At 41.5% G+C, this 17,429-nt stretch overlaps 1 long non-coding RNA gene across 5 annotated transcripts; it reads right to left on the bottom strand.

Annotated features, from left to right (window-relative positions):
- Nucleotides 1-5,823: 5,823 nt before the first annotated feature.
- On the bottom strand, nt 5,824-17,414 carry LOC144376449 (uncharacterized). 5 transcript variants are annotated; one of them, XR_013436947.1, is made up of 5 exons: nt 13,055-17,414; nt 12,758-12,879; nt 10,354-10,510; nt 6,105-6,162; nt 5,824-5,979 (listed from the first exon to the last, which is right to left on the bottom strand). It is a non-coding gene; the product is annotated as an uncharacterized LOC144376449 (long non-coding RNA). The 5 variants fall into 5 exon arrangements; XR_013436950.1 differs by having other exon boundaries at nt 6,105-6,157; XR_013436946.1 differs by having other exon boundaries at nt 5,824-6,162.
- Nucleotides 17,415-17,429: the final 15 nt, after the last annotated feature.

Below are 17,429 nucleotides of genomic sequence, written 5' to 3'. Positions count from 1 at the left end.
CCTTCAGGTAACCTATTCTAACTATGCCCATGTGACTGCTTTACCTACAGGCCAATGTGTTTTTCCATATTGAGCCCAGAGAATGGACAGTAGCAAGCTCATGGATGACCAGCCCATCTTTTTTTACCTCTTATCTACTGATAGTTGATGACATATAGGATTTAGCCAGATTCACTAGGGTCTAATTAGAACCACAGCAGAGGACACTGAGGACAAGCCTCTTCTGAGGAATGAGTAGAACCATGGTTGTTATTGTGGCCCTATAAATAATCTTGAGCTTTGTTCTGGGATACAGTTTTAAGCTATTTGTGTCTCATTTGTAAGATTTGTTAAGTGGAACTGAAACAGTGTTTAAGGATAATTATTTACTATCATTGAGATAAGACAATTATGACTCTTCTCAATATCTTGTGAGTGATAGGTATTTTTTATGGTAGCTGATAGAAACAGGCACTCCTCCAAACCCTATACACGTGGCAGACACTACTCTTTCTGATCTTGTTCTTCTGAGCTTGGGGGTCTCACCATGTTTCCCAGACTTGAGCTCAAGTGATCCTCAGTGTTCCAACTACCTGGCACTATAAGTGTGCACCATCACACCCAGCCCCAGGGTTTATTCCTACTGATGGAGGTTGAACCAAGAGCCTTGTGCATGCTAGGCAAGCACTCTGTCACTGTACTACACCTCAGCCCAGTTCTTGCCAATCTCATCAGACAATTATATCTCAGTCTTTACAGTGGCTCTTTGTAGGAATTCATAAGTGGCTCTTCTTTGAATTCATAAGGGGGGTCCTCCCCAGAGCTTGAGAGTGTCCATACTTTCTATTTTCTCAGCTTCTCCAGCAATGTCCCATCTGTGTTATGCCTCTCTGCACATGGCCTAGAAATTGGGGAAGTTGTAGGATTCATTTCACTTGTTACTTACTTTTTGACATCACTGTCCTTCATTCAATGTCTGACACAGCATCTTGAAAATGACTGTTTCCTATAATCTAGTTTCTTGAGGTCATTTTCAGCAAGAAGGACTAAAATGGTCCTAGTTACTTTATTTTAACAAAAAGTAGATGTGCCCATTCTTCAAGTTTTCACCAACATTATATCTTAACTGATAAAGTCTCAGTCTTCATCTTTATTGACATAACTGTGGTTTCTGCCAAGCAGATCTCTCCCTCACTTTTTGCCTATAGATTTCAGGGCATATCTTTTTCCCTGTCTTTCCTTCCATTCTTTCTTGGTCTCCTTGCTGGTATGCCTCATTAACTTTTAGTTATGTCAGGGTGCAAAGTAAATTTCTGTCCATTTATTCCCAATTGACTCTGTGACCTCATCTTGCCTTTCAGCTTTAGGAAACATCTGTAGCTAAGAAGCTTTAATTTTATCTCTCTAACTTGGATCCCAGGCTTGGATACCCAACAGCCTCATCAATATATCCACTTGAACATCTTACTAGGTGTCTTAACTTTAACATGTCTAAAACACATTAAAATGCTCACTACTAAACTCCCAATTACCACCCCAACCCCTCTACCCATCTTGAAATCCTTCCCATCTCAACTAAGGGACACTTCAATTTCATCATTCCCATTCTTAGGCCATAACTCTTGGAACTACCCTCAACTCTTCTTTACATAGACACTCCTTTCAAAATACATCCAGAATCTGATTATTGTTTTTTTTTTTCTATCACTTCCATTGATACCATTCTTGTCTACATTTCTGTCATTTCTCACCTGAATTATTGCAACAGCATTCTAATTGGTCTTCCTGCTTCTGCCTTGGCCTTCCTTGAGAATCTCTTCTGAATAAATTGACCAGAGTGAGCCTCTTAATATTTAAGTAAGACCATTTTATGCCTCTGCTCAAAACTTTCCACTGGTTTTCCCATCTTAGAGTGGAAGCCAGAAGCCCTACAAAGCACTACATAGGGCCTCACTCACTGACCCTCACCACCTACTGCTTGCTCAGTGCACTGTGACTCCGCTAAAGCCCTTCAAGATCTCTCACTGCACTAGGAACATTTCTGCCTCAGGGCTTTCCATGCTTGTCATGCTTTTCTGCTTTCCATGCTCTTCCCTAGGTAAGGAACCCTTTGAAAACAACCCTCTGACTCTCACTCTCCTGCCAGTCCACCACGTAAATATTCCATTGCTTAAGGTATTATTCTTATTTCCTTTACAGTTTCTCCCCTTCTCTAGAATGTAGGTTCTACAGGGAAGGAATTTTTGTGGGTTCTCTAGGCAGCAAATTGAATAGTGCCTTGCACAAGGCAGGGACTAAATTCAATATTGGCTAAATGAATATATAAAACAAAAGTGTTTCAAAAATGGCTCTGGAAAGTGTTCTAAATAGATCTACTGTCAAAAATACTTTAACTGCTTACTTAAACTGGAATCAGGCAATGGGGCAAAAAGCATCAGGGAAAGCATATGCAAATTCCCTCTGCTCGTTCACCTGTTTTCCTTAGTAGAACAAATTCAAGGGTCATTGGTGTACATGTATTAGAACTTCCTTCCCTTTTATGGCCAAATAATATTCCACTTTTCATCAGGTGAAAAGTAATTGCATTGTTTCCAATTTTTGTTATTTTAAATAACACTGCTATGAACACTTTGTATATGTTTTGTGTGAATATGTGCTTTTATTGCCTTTTTTTCTTTTGTCAGTGCTGTGAACTGACCCAGGGCCTGCTAGGCACTCTACCATTAAGCTACATCTCCCACTCCATTGACATATGCTTTTTATTAATTTATTTATTTTTATTTAATTTTCTGCTTTGATGTGGTGCCGAGATTGGAAACCAGTGCCCCACACATGCAAGGCAAGCATGCTTCTACTTATCCACAACTCTTGCCCTGGACATATGCTTCTAATTCTCTTGGATATATATCTAGTAGTAGTAGTGCTAGTTTATACGGTAACTCAATATTAGCTTTCTGAAGAACTTTTTATGACCTCCTCTTTCTAAGAGAGTGGATAATACAAAATCATATAAAATATTAAGTATAACCAGAAAAGTGGGAAAATGCATAAAGAACAAATGCAAAATGGAGAAAGCAGATATAAATACATTAAATACTACTCCAACTCTACCAATAATCACTTTAAATGTGACTAGTCTAAAATGACAATTAAAGAAAAAGTTTCAAACTGAATAAAGAAACAAGACTCTACCATATATTGTCTATAAGAAACCACTTTGATTAAGAAGACTCAGATACAATTACAGCCAAAAGATGAACAGAGCTGCACTATACGAACTAATCAATGGGAAATCTGCAATAGCTTTATTAATTTTATATAAAGTACATTTCAGAATATGGAACATTATCAGGGATAAAGTGGGACAAACTCCAAAAAGACATAACAATTCTAAATATGTAAGCATTTAACAACAGACTTCTAAATATGTGACACTAAAACTGATATAACTCAAGGAGAAATTGAAAAAAATTTACTCCTAAAGTTGCAAACTTTCAAACACATCTCTCAGGGCTTAATAGATGAAGGAAGCAGAAAATCAATAAGGATATAGTTGACCTGAGTGGCGCTGTCAATCAACTTGATCTTATTGGCATTTCTAAAATACTCTACTTCAAAAGAATAGAGTACACATTCTTTTCATGTTTACATAAAATTCAGAAAGGTTCACCATGTCCTGTGCCATAAAAGAGTCAGCAATGAATTTAAGACATTAGAAATAAAACATATTTTTATATCACAATGAAATTAAGCTAAAAATCACTAATAGAACGAGAACTGAAATATCCTAAAATATTTGGGAATTCAATAATACATTTATAAATAACACATGAGTAAAAATAGTCTTAAGGGAATTTTTTAAATATTTTGAATTAAAATGAAGAAAATACAATGTATTTTAATTTCACAATTTATCTAAAGCACTGTGTAAGCATTTAGAGCACTTAGGGGAATTTATGACATTAAATATACAGATGAGAGAAGAAAAAGGAGATAATTCAGTAATCTAGCTTTTAGAGGCCAAAGCCAAAAGAACAATTTAAGTTAAAGGAAGCAAATGAAAAGAAAAAGGAAAAAGAAAAAAAGGAAACAGAAAGAAAGAAAAAGAACAATCAATGAAATTTAAAACTATATGCCAGCTATATGCCAGCTTCATCATTCCTAATATCTGATCATAACCTTATTCTAATGGCTAAATTGATAGTGCCTTAATATGGGTGTTTTCATAATTTAACCAATACATTTTTAAAAAAATTTTTATTGTTGTTTGTTCAAAATATTACATAGTTCTTGATATATCATATTTCACACTTTGATTCAAGTGGGTTATAAACTCCCATTCTTACCCCATGTACAGATTGCAGAATCACATCGGTTACACATCCATTGATTTACATATTGCCATACTAGTGTCTGTTTTATTCTGCTGCCTTTCCTATCCTCTACTATCCCCCCTCACCTCCCCTCCCCTCCCCTCTTCTCTGTCTACCCCCTCTACTGTAATTCATTTCTCCCCCTTGTATTTTTTCCCTTTCCCCCCACTTCCTCTTGTATGTAATTTTGTATACCCCTGAGGATCTACTTTCATTTCCATGCAATTTCCCTTCTCTCTCCCTTTCCCTCCCACCTCTCATCCCTGTTTAATGTTAATCTACTTCTCATGCTCTTTGTCCCTACTCTGTTCTTAGTTACTCTCCTTATATCAAAGAAGACATTTGTCATTTGTTTTTTAGGGATTGGCTAGCTTCACTTAGCATAATCTGCTTTAATGCCATACATTTCCCTCCAAATTATATGATTTTGTCATTTTTTAATGCAGAGTAATACTCCATTGTGTATAAATGCCACATTTTTCTATCCATTCATCTATTGAAGGGCATCTAGGTTGGTTCCACAGTCTTACTATTGTGAATTGTGCTGCTATGAACATTGATGTAGCAGTGTCCCTGTAGTATGCTTTTTTTAGGTCTTTAGGGAATAGACCAAGAAGGGGAATAGCTAGAGGTAAATAGGGAGCCCACATTTTGGGAACAAATATTTTCTCCTCACACTTCAGATAGATCCCTAATATCCAGAGTATACAAAGAACTCAAAAAATTAGACAATAAGATAACAAATAACCCAATCAACAAATGGGCCAAGGACCTGAACAGACACTTCTCAGAGGAGGACATACAATCAATCAACAAGTACATGAAAAAATTCTCACCATCTCTAGCAGTCAGAGAAATGCAAATCAAAACCACCCTAAGATACCATCTCACTCCATTAAGATTGGCAGCCACTAGGAAGTCAAACAACAACAAGTGCTGGCGAGGATGTGGGGAAAAGGGTACACTTGTACATTGCTGGTGGAACTGCAAATTGTTGTGGCCAATTTGGAAAGCAGTATGGAGATTTCTTGGAAAGCTAGAAATGGAACCACCATTTGACCTAACCAATACCCTTTAGAAAATCTTTGTAGACTTTAATTTGTGGTTATTACCTTTAAGTTTCTAGAAATAAAATTATATCTAATTAATGGATTTTTTAGTATAAATTTTAGGTTTTAAAATTGAGTAGACAATAGAGACCCTCACTGAGTTGCCTGTGACACACGAAGAATACTTTAAGGGATCTTGCTGATCTTCTTCAAAACTGAAAAGACAACTAGAGAGCCTTGAAATATTTTTTATTTCAATGTCTATGCAGTTATAAAGCAAAACCTCCTTCTATGCCACTGACAATAAACTTATTTCTAGCATAAACATGTCTATAAATTGAACTTTTTCTTTCTAAACTGAAAATCATTTAAGGCAGTAAGGAGAGGAAACACCCCAAGTAAATGCAACAACTTGGAACAAGTGTCAGTCCCACTACCATGTTTAATTATAATGTATAAGAAATATGGAAAAAAGTAAAACATCCAATTCAATTTCTAACAAAACTATGAGATCAAAGTAATCCTCAGGTTCCAGAAGATGTTCAAGAGCCATTCAGACAGTTGAGAAAAAGCAGTTTCTATGTAGGAGAAAGTAGGGACAATATAGCTTAGCCTTTTATTTTTCCAGAAATGATCTTTTCATCTATCAGTGCTTCACAAGTTTCCATGTGATTCAGTGTTTTACCACTGTCTGATGTCTTACCAGGGGGAGTAAAGCTTAGATGTTTCTGCTTCACTGTGTTGAAGTCACGCCCACTGCTCTGGCATGCCATAACAAAGAGAAATTCAGAAATTAGTTGTGGTTTCAATTGCTCTAATAAATCAGTTTTCAGAGATTAATGTCAAGCATACATAAAACTAATCAATACACATAATTTTAGATTTGACTAAATTCTAAATGGTCTAGCTTTCTAAAATTGTATGTTTCTATATCTATTTTGCAAATGAACAGGAATGTTCAAAACGGAGTACTAGGAATGGAGTGCTGGGTTTTTTTGGGGAGAGGGACAGAAGTGTCAAATTTGTATTTCCTCCTGTTAATCACCCACTAGAGTAGTTCCTAATTTAAAAGGCTTAAGCTAAGAGCAAAAGTCAGGGGACAGCAAACAGGAAGGAAGATGCTTGCTTATGTCTGGTTCTGGTATAGGCTTTAGACCAATACAGAACACAGGGCAGCAGGCCCATTCCAATTTCAGCATTTCAGGAAATAAAAATTTAGGGTTTCTAAACCAGGAAGCCACCTTATACAGTGCTTACTGTTTCATATCTTTTTTGGATGGAGATGGAGGAAGGGGTACCAGGGATTGAACTCAGGGGCACTCAACCACCAAGCCACATCCTCAGCCTTTATATTTTTTAAGACAGGGTCTCACTAAATTGCTTAGTTTCTCCCTTAGTTGCTGAGTCTGGCTTTGAATTTGCAAACCTCTTAAGTCAGTTTCACAAGCTGCTGGAATTATAGTCATACTCCACTGATCCCAGCAATATATAACAGTTTTTTACCCCTAAATTCATTTAAAATAACCAAGTAGTACATTAAATGGTCATGCCACATTTTAACCAATTTACCACTAATAATATTTGAGTTGAGTTTTTGCTACATTTTGCTATCTAAATAATGGGACAAAACTCTTAATATATGCTGTTCTATTGTTTCCCTAGGACACATATGCTAAAAATTACATTTCTGGGTCAAAAGGTATACAGGCGAAACTAACATTTTTATTTGTGATTTGGGAAATATACATAAAGTTTTTAAAATTGTTTTTATTGTTTTCTTGGTGTTTGGGATTAAACCAGGGCCTCAAGCTGCTAAGTGTAAGCTAAACACACTACAAGTTACACATCTAGTCCCAAGATTTTAATGTTATGGAGTCATTTCCTCCCCCATCTCCTGGACTGAATCCAGGGGTGCTTTACCACTGAGCTTCATCCCCATTCCACAACCCTTTTTTAAATTTGAAGACAAGAGTCTTATTAAGATCCCAACACCTGCATCCTCCTACCTAAACCTCTGGAGATTCTGGGATTAAAGGGGTGAACACAGTGCTTGGCTTCACAAATTATTATTATTATTATTATTATTATTATTATTATTATTATTATTATTATTATTATTTAGTGTGGTTTTTTTCTTGAGACATAAGATCTCACTTTTTTCACAGGCTTATCTCAAAATCATGGACTCAAGTGATCTTTGTGTATGGGTCTGCAGAGTAGCTGGAACTACAGGCATGTGTCACCAAGCCCAGCTATAAAGTTTATTCTTTTTTTAAAAAAAATATTTAGTTGTAGATGGACACAATACCTTTGTTTTACTTATTTTTATGTGGTACTGAGGATAGAACCCAGGGCTTTGTGCATGCTAGGCAAGTATTCTACCATTGAGCCACAACTCTAATGTTTTTATTCTTTGTTTTGGGCAGTACTAGGTATTGAAGCCAGGATCATTATACCACTGAGCTACATTTACAACCCTTTTTACTTTGAGTTAGAGTCTTGCTAAATTCCCCGGGCTGGTCTCAAACTTAAGTTCCTTCTGCCTCAGGCTCCTGAGCTGCTGGGATGATAGGCTTATGATACTATGCCCAGTCATCTTAAATTGCTGTATTTTTATTCTGGGTTTCCTGTCACATGTAAAAGGTCTTATCAATATGAAATTATACAGCCAGGTATGGTGGTATGTACCTGTTGTCCCACCTGATCAGAAAGCAGCAGCAAGAGAATAACTTGAACCTACAAATTTGAGACCAGTCTGAGAATCACAGAAAGCCCCACAAGACCCCCAAAGAAAATGGGAAAAAAGATAAAAGTGGGGTGCTTCAATAACTAACAGGGAGAAAATAACCTAAATTTAAATGTAAGGTCTCTGGTTTGACTCAATGCCTAGCATGATCAAGGACAAGAGTTTCCATGCTTATTCATATTAGCCCCAAAGCAGAAATCTAAACTCTCCAATTCCTTCTATATGATAGAATATGTATGTATGTATGTATGTATGTATGTATGTATGTATATATATCCCTCCCCCAGAACTGGGGCATTGACCCCAAGGACATCCTACCACTTAGCTTTATCCCTAGCTCTTCTTATTTTGGGATACAGTCTTGCTAAATTGCAGAGGCTGGCCTAAAGCATGTGATCCTGCTGCCTCAATTTCCTGAGTTGCTAGAATTAGTCATGTGCCACCAAACCCAGTTTACAATCTCTTTTCTAGCCAGTCCAGTGGTGCACACCTGCCTTCCAGCACTCAGCACATTGACATAGGAGCACTCAGCACATTGACCTCAGGAGTTGAGGACTGGCCTGGCCAATATACTGAGACTCCACCTCAAACAAACATAAAAACCACAAAACTGATTGTCAATTTTTCTTTCCTTCTCCACCTCTGTGGATTGAATCCAGGAGTGTGTTACCATTGACCTACAGTCCTATGATTTTTAGTTGTTTTTATTTTTTATTTTGAGACTTAATCAATTATCTTTCAGTTACTGATCCTTGACTTGTGATCCTCCTGCCTCAGCCTCTTGAGTAGCTGAACTTATAGATGTGCATCCCTGTACCCAACTCTATTATTAGTTTTTAAGTATGCAATAAATTAACTGCAACAACCATATTGACCACTATATCTCCAATACTTACTCATGTTTAACTGAAACTTTGCAATTTATGACTAATATACTAGCCTATTAGGACTAATAATAAACAAGTTCCCTTCCTATTTTATGAAATAGTTTGAGGTGCACTTGGTATTATCAAGGCTGGTAGGCATCTGCCCCTCTCCAGCCCTTGCCAGGAAGGCAGCCAGGTCAGTTGCTGTGATTATTACTGTTGCCACATTTTTAGAGTGAGAGACATGCTGAATGTTTTGCCCAAGGTCAAAGAGTCAGGCAGTGTTGAGCTTGAGTTCCTGAGCTTGAGTCTCCAGAGTGCAAGGATCTTCCCTTCCAGGAGGGCTCTATCTTAGCCCCTCTGAGCCTCCACTCATGCCCAGAAAACCCACTTCTCTGAACCTAGGACAGACAGCACAGAAGCCATAAGAAGCATCAAAAAATATGAGTATATAACAGGTGTGGGGGTCTTAGCACTCTTATCAGGAGAGTGAGTGAGGGCTCAGGCACAAATCCCCCACATGTGGCTCAGGAGATGAACTTCTGTGTGTGTCCTGGCATTGCTGGGTATGAAGGGAGAATGGGAGGCCAAGCCTCCCCTGAAAGCCTCCCAATACACCACTGAGTTAATGGTAAGCTAAACACAGAGTCAGTACATGGGGGCTCTCCCTAATCTTCATCCCACAGATCACATTCAAGTCTCTGCGTGCCTAGAGGCAGGACAAGAAAGAGGGCTGGAACCACATCACTGCAAGAGACCATGGGGGGCACTGTTGGTGACCCATCCCATTGCACTTCTAATGCTCCACTCTAAATGTTTTATATCATATGTCAAAAAAATTCCAATAAAAGGTAAATCTGGGGGTGCTGGGGTTGTGGCCCAGTGGTAGAGTGCTTGCCTAGCATCATGAGGAACTAGGTTCAATTCTTGGCACCATATAAAAACAAACAAGTAAAATAAATATATGTGTCCATCTACAACTAACACACACACACACACACACACACACATAAATATAAAAGAAACAGAATTTTCTTTAAAAAAACTATTGGAATAGTCTCAGTCCTCATTAATAGCTGAGAAAACTGGGAACAAAAAATGTAAGGACTGGCCCAAAGCCAATTAGAAAGTTAGTGTTTCAGTCTTTTCTTTCTCTTTCCAGGGACACCTTAGTGTGCTCTGAAGCCCTGTGACCTGGACCCTGCATCCTCCAGGTCCATAATCCCACTCTTATGCCCCAAGTGCTTCAGCTTCAGGGCCAGCCTGACATCAGGGGCTTCCCTCAACACATGTGCCACACACAGACCCCCATGTTTCAAAGCACACCCAATGCTCCTCACCTCCTGTAAGGGTGCAGACTTGCCACTCCTTGAGGAGACCTGAGTTGCAGACCTGGGCCCAGGAAGGTCTGTAAGATGGTGTGCTGAGTAGTGCACATCCATTGGCCCCCAGTTGGTACCCTGCTCCACTTGAAGGCATATAGCCTCCAACATGTACCTGCGAAGCAACAGACCAAATGCAAGGAGTCACTACCCACCTTGGCCTGGTCTCCTTGACCACTCTCACCCCTCAGCTAGAAAAGCACAGAGCCGAGGGCTCTCATCCAGGAGCCTTATCCAGGCTGCCATTCCCCTCTACCACATTTCTTGGGGCAAGAACCTACAATGACAAGGAAGAGTGAAATTCCCAGAAACTCCTAGAGCACCCTGGAGAAAACCCCAAAGGATAGGAACAGTGAGTGTCAGGGCCTGGGAGCTGGGGTCAGGGATCAGTTAAAAAGATCTGGCTTCACCCCACCCCACCAGCCCCAGGCAGGGTCCACCACTTGAGCCCTTGGTTTACCAACTCACTTGGGTCACAGGGGAGCACATATCATGATGGAACAGTTCCTGGTAAAGCCCTGGTCAAATGGATTATCATTATGGAGGGAGATGAGAAAGGGAAGAGGAGCTCAGAATCAGAAGGACTACATAAGACAATCTCCCAGTGACTCTCCCTAAGTTGGTCAGGTAAGCCAGGGCTCAACCTGGGCCTGAGGCCAGGCTCTAGGTACAGGGGTGCCCAAGAGTGAGTGACTCAGGGCCTCCTGCATTCCGAGGCTCCTAGGAAGAGTGACCTCCCTAGACCCACTTGTAAGTAGCTCTCCCCAGACAGTGCTGACCCAGCACCCACCTTTCCTACCTTCTCAGGGTTCCTCATCCCCTTGTGCCTCCCTTTGCAGGATCCTTGCTCTGTCTCCATTGGCCACACCTGTTCTCCCACCATGTTCTTCCATGTACCTTTTAAGATTTTTCTAGTGCTGTTCTGCTCGCTAAACTGATCCAAAGATGGTGTCACCACCCTGCTCCTCCTTTACTCTCTGAATCTTGATTTTTTTCTAAAAATCTACCTTAACTGAATTTCACCATCTGGGAGAGCAGGGGCAGTGGAGGATACCCAGACATATTTTCCTAGTCAAAAATCAGATTTTCCAGAAAAACATGGGCTGCAGGCCTTCAGTATACAAAGCAGGAAAGGTCAAGCTCAAAGGTCATTTCCTTCCCTGGACACTGACTGGCATCTCCTCTCCCTTATTCCACTTTCTTCTTCTGCTGAGTCCATCCATCAGCCTCAACCCCTCCTCCTTCCAGACCAGGTTGAGTTTCACCCCAACTTCAAGAGCTTCAGCTAGCAAACACTCTGTTATAATGGAAAGTGGCCAAGTAGCACCTCTATCCACCCCCAATTCTTCCATGGCAAACATATGAAGACTTTGATCTTCAATACTATTCTCCACCAGAAGGAAAGATGATTCCACATCAGAACAGTTCTGGAATATGTCCAAAAACAACATGAATCATGTCTTTTATGAGGTTCTGCCTCTTTTAAGGTGTTCACAGCACTTAAGAAATGAGTACATCACCAGGTGCAGTGGCGCACACCTGTAATCCCAGTGACTTGGAGCATCACAAGTTCAATGCCAGGCTCAACAACTTAGAAAGGGCCTCAACAATTTAGTGACACCCAATCAGAAAACAAAATATAGCAAGGTTGTGGATGCATCTTTGGTGGTAAAGCACCCCTGAGTTCAATCCCTAGTACCAGAAGAAAAAAATTAATAATGGCAGATTATTTTAAAAATTACAGAATTTTTAAACCTAGAGAAAAAATTTTGATTATAATATATATATATATATATATATATATATATATATATATATATATATATTGTATAGAAAATATTGATTGTACATAAGGTATAGAAAATGCTTCAAGGAATGATAATAAATTCTTAAGAACTGATCAGTAAATGTGAATACCTTCCTCCCCCCACATGGAACCCTATCACACAACTGGAATCCAACAGCTGTGAGGCACATGGACCAGCCTCTCTCACTGGCTCTACTCCTGGCACTCCTGCTTCAATTCTGTGTCTTAAACACCCTCACACTCCACAGGACCAAAATCCAACAGCATCTTTTTCTTGCCCCATCTTCTGACCAACTTCCTGCTGCCTCTCCTTCTTCCCCTTATTCTGGGGGATCAGGGAATCAGGCTTCTCTGTTCCTTTCTCTCTTTCCTTCTATCCCCAAATGTTGATTCTTCTGTTTATTGGTTCACTCATTTATCCAGGTGTCTTTTCTTTGTGTGCTGGGATTGAAGAATTCAGGCCCTTGTACATGCTAAGCACAAACTCTATCACTGAGATGCACCCCCATCAAAAGTATGGGAAAGTCTTGAGCAAGCAAGAACCAATCCACTTACCTGAGGGTTGCTGAGCAGGATCCTTAAAGTTACAGAAATTACTTCCTTTATGGATAGGATTGGAGGCTTCTGTATAAGCACCTATCAGGTCTTGGCATCCCCAAGCTACTGCAGATGAGGTCCTAGTCCCAAGAGATCAATGCATGCAAAAGTACAGAAGGGAAGATGAGCCTGTTGGACACCACATATGTCTCCCAGGGGCATTCCCACAGCTTTTTTGGTCCCTGAAACCCATTTCTATTTCAGATCCACTGCCCTGGGCTGCCAGCCCCACACAGGAGCCCTGCAGATTCACACCTTCCTTGTTTGGGTTGGAAGGTACAAGGTGGAGTGGTGCCCAAACTGAACCTGGAATATCCAGCTATAGTAGCGTCTTGGTGCAGGCACACTTTCCATCTGTGTCCTTCGTATTCTAGACCTTTAGGAAGATTTTCAGATTAAATCAGCCTCTTTTGGTCTATAATAACATAATGAGATTTGTATTAATGGATTATAGTAATTGTGAGGGATTTTCTAAAAATATTTATTTAGTTGTAGATGCACACACAGTATCTATGTATTTTTATGTGGTACAGAAAATTAAACCCAGTGCATCACACGTGTGAAGCAAGCACTTTACCACTGAGGTATGGCCCAGGGAATTTTTCTAAATGACATTTTATCCCCTCTTTAAATAAAAGATAAAAAAGTAAGTAGTTATTTCATGAATTTAGTCAGTTAGTTGTAAAGCAGAAGAGCAAAACCCTCAGTGAATGGCAAAACAAAAGCCCCTTTTTTTGACATTTGCCTTTAGGTTAAGCCCCAACTTTTGTCTTGCCATTTTCAAACTAAGCTCTTACCAGCACCAGATTTTGAGTTGGGCCCTGGCTACTATGCTACTCCTATCATTCAGAATCCTATAAGTGAGTTATCATTAGGTTTATCATAGAAAGCATATCATTTCTTATGAAAAATTGACATTTTCCCTTTTATCTTGTTTTATTCAGAGTGAGAAAACTAGAGGGAAATATGAAAAGCAAAGGGTAAAATATGAAAAAAATGGTCTCCTCTCAAGAATAAAGGAACTGGCAGGGGTTGTAGTTCAGTGGTAGGGGGCTTGCCTACCATGTGTGAGGCACTGGGTTGGATTCTCAGCACCACATAAGAAATAAATAAATAAAATAAAGCTATTGTGTCCATCTGCAACTAAAAACTTTTTTAAAAAGGAAGGAACTTAAATTTGATTAACAATTAGAAGTGTTTGGATAAATGATCTGCACACTTCTTTTACTGTCATTAGATATAAAAAGACAGACTCTTGATCTCCCATTGTTTATTAATGTTCTAGGTTTATGAAAAAGTTTTTAGAAAATAGAAAAAATATCTTAACTCATTGCTTAAGAGATCCTGACAAATCGTAGAGTGTACTTATTAATCACTAAAGGCCACTAAAATGAAAACAATGTTACTGAGATGTAAAAAAATTTTAACTACCTAAAATAAAACTTTCTTTCCCAGCAACATCAATACCCCAGAGTATATCCTAACATTTGAAAGGGTGGATGTTGGAGCATTAGGGTGCTGAAGACCAGTGTGTCTCACTGATTCAAAGCAGAATCAAGAAGCAGAGGTTGTGTTGTCTTGCATGCATAATGGCTCATTCCAACCACGCCTATTCACACCTCACCAAGCAAATATCTTCACTTCTGTTCTTTTCAGTGGTGGTAGGTGTGCTGCAGCAGCCAGCAACAGGGTCCTGTTTGTGAATGAAAAACAGATAAGGCTGTCTTAGCCTTCCCACTTTCTGCCCTGTGGGCCTGGGTCTCATTGGCTGTGGATTGTAGTCTAATGACTGCTGTGAGCTGTTCCCTGCTGGGAGGCCTTCACCTGAGAGCAGGCTGGAACTGCACTCTCGGGCTCCCCACAGACCAACTGAATCAGAATCTCCTGTTAAAGTATGAGCAGGTGATTCCTTTTGGTATTAGAGTTTGGGGAGCACTCTGGGAGTTAAAGAACGATTTTCTAAGGGTGTGGAAACCAGAATTAGACAGACATCAGTATAGATAAGTAAATAAAGTCAGGTCACATCTAGGAGGCCAATTTTGAGTGAGTCTGGAAAGTGGGAGACTGTCCCTGAGGGATCTTATCAGGAACCTGCCCCTGCTCCAACCTGTTGTCAAAGTAACCAGTCTCAGGAAAATCTCTGCCCTACAAGGAGCTATAAGATTATTAGGGTGTTTTTCCTTTATTCCATCCTGCCCTTCCGCCTTCAGCCTACCTATTTCCCACCTTTTGGCCATCCCACCAAGCATTCCTGGGCCTAGTAATGACCACAGGAAGGAGAAAAATAAGAAGGGAAGGAGAACATCAAAGGAAGCCTAGGACATATAAAAAGGGCAGAACACCTGGCTTCTTGGGATACCAGGATAGCAGCTATGCCCCCTTTCTCCCTCGCAAGAGTAGTCTTTTAAATTAACCCTGCTTCATTTGCTTGCCTTGGCCTGCTTCTCTAATGTTCAAACTTCAACATGTGCAGAAGCAGCAGTCTTCACCAATAACCAGCGATATCATATTTGGAGGTTCATATTTTGAGGAGCTTACCTCTATACTGAGGTAAGCTCCTCTCCATACAACCCACATCAGTTTGAGGTACATCTTTCTTTCTCTTATTTTGGAGGATGATGGGTACCTGTCTGCTATTTAAATGCAGTTAGTGCAGCCACCACTCTTCAAGCTAGGGTGAAAGGTTTCTGCACTAGGCAGCTGTTAATCACTTGTTAAACACAGAGCAGGTATGTTGGGGTCTGCTGAAGCCTCTTCCTACTCTTCTGTCCAGGCTCAGAGAGCAATTGGCTTGAGTACACTGTGTCCCTAGTCCCGATCTTCCTTGGATGTGTGGAAGTGGATGAAGAAGTATGGAACAACATGAGGAATTTCTGGCCTGAGCTACAGTCAGGGGAAAATCCTAAGGTTCCTTCTCTGAAAATTCCTCCCGGCTGCCCTAAGAGGTATAAAAGGTGATCTGTAGATGAATGACACTGAGGGAAAGCCCCAGTTACATTTGCCTCCATTTGAGCCACACAACACTTTCAACCCCATGTCCATTCCCTCCTGAATGCTCCCTTCCTTTGCAAATCAGAAACACTGGAAAACACTGGAGAAGGAGGAAAGGGTGGGGTGGGGTGGGGGGGCGCAAGAGGCACCGAGGGGAGTGCGTGCGGTAGGGGGCCCAAGCAAGGGGCCCCCAGTTTGACCCGACGACCAAGAGCGACACCACCCGACCCCACAGCACGCCACGAGACACGACGACGAACACGCGCACAGGGGCCCGGCACAGGAGCCAGGCCCCAGGACTGGAGCTTAAAGCTCCATGGTTAGGGAGGGCTGGCTTGGGTTAGGGGCAGCAGGCAAGGCAAGAGAGCAGGGAAGGGAAGGGAGAGGATCGCGCAGGCCAAGTTCAGCGCATCGCCCACGTCGACTGCCAGGTGTAAGGCTACGGGCAGCCAAGGGGGCCCAGGCGAGGGGCAGGGCTGTGTTTCCCCTAGGGAGCCTCGAGGGCTCAGAGGACAGCCCACTGCACTCCTCTGCAATCCTGGGGAGTAGATCCTCCAGACAGGGACCTGGAGCCAAGCAGGGCCAAAGGAGGGCCCTGGGTGTGGAAAGGCTGCCAGCGCCAGCATGAACCTTGGTGTCTGGGTGGGTAGGGACCCAGGACCCATGGAGGAGCCCAGGCTGGGGAGAATCAGGTTGACTGGAGGGTCCAGGCAGTGCAGGGATCCCAAAGCACCAGGGCAAAAGAGGGGAGGTTCAAGTGGAGGCACCAGCAAGGGGCCTGAGATCCAGAGATAGAGACAGGGCCAGGGTCCTGGAGATAAGTGGTCTGGGACTATAGCAAGGAGCCAGGCCCAGGTCTGGAAAGCCAGTTACCACACACCCCCCATCAGTCCCAGGGGATGGGAGGAAGGGAGTGGAGACAGTGGAGCAGGTTGCACAGAGGGGAGGAAGGCTCAAGGCCCAGGTCCACCTCAGGCTGTCTGGGGTCCTGGAGCATGGTCACAGGTCTGAGAAAGAGGATGTCTTAATGATCCCTACTAAGGGGCCCAGGCACTGTCCCAGGACTATGTATCTAAGGAAAGGGTCTTGAAACCTAGACAAGGATGGGAATCTATGGCATGGAAGTTGTACACAATGACATCGTAATTATGTGAGGCCAAGTTTTTACGACCAGGCAGTATACATGTGGGAATGAGATAATGGCACAGGACTGGTGCAGGGAATATTAAAAAGAAATTTAAACGGGTCCAAAGCAAGAAATCTAGGCAACAAGTGTAAAGAGCCAATAACACCAAAAGGAAGAGATGCTGGGCATGGGGGGGGGGGGCTTATGGAGTATCTATCTGCAGCTTCCCCCAAAAAAGGCCACAACACTTGCATTGCCCAGCCAAATCCCCATATCTGGTGCCCACACTGGCACTGTTCAGCTGGATCTTATTTCCTGCACACATACCTACTGTGCACCTATGGCGTTTCCTCATAACCCTATTTCTCACACTTGCATGGTAGAGCTGAGAGGCCTGATTGCCTGTGATGTTTCCAGCTCTGCTGCTGTGTCCAGTGTTCAGCCCCAGGTGTGACAGGAGCCCAGCAGTCCCATGACAATCCAATCTCAGGAAACCAAAAGTTCTAGTCAACC

Source organism: Ictidomys tridecemlineatus, chromosome 3 (assembly GCF_052094955.1).
Source record: "Ictidomys tridecemlineatus isolate mIctTri1 chromosome 3, mIctTri1.hap1, whole genome shotgun sequence".
Classification (NCBI taxonomy): Eukaryota; Metazoa; Chordata; class Mammalia; order Rodentia; family Sciuridae; genus Ictidomys; species Ictidomys tridecemlineatus.
This window is presented reverse-complemented; position numbering and strand designations above follow the sequence as displayed.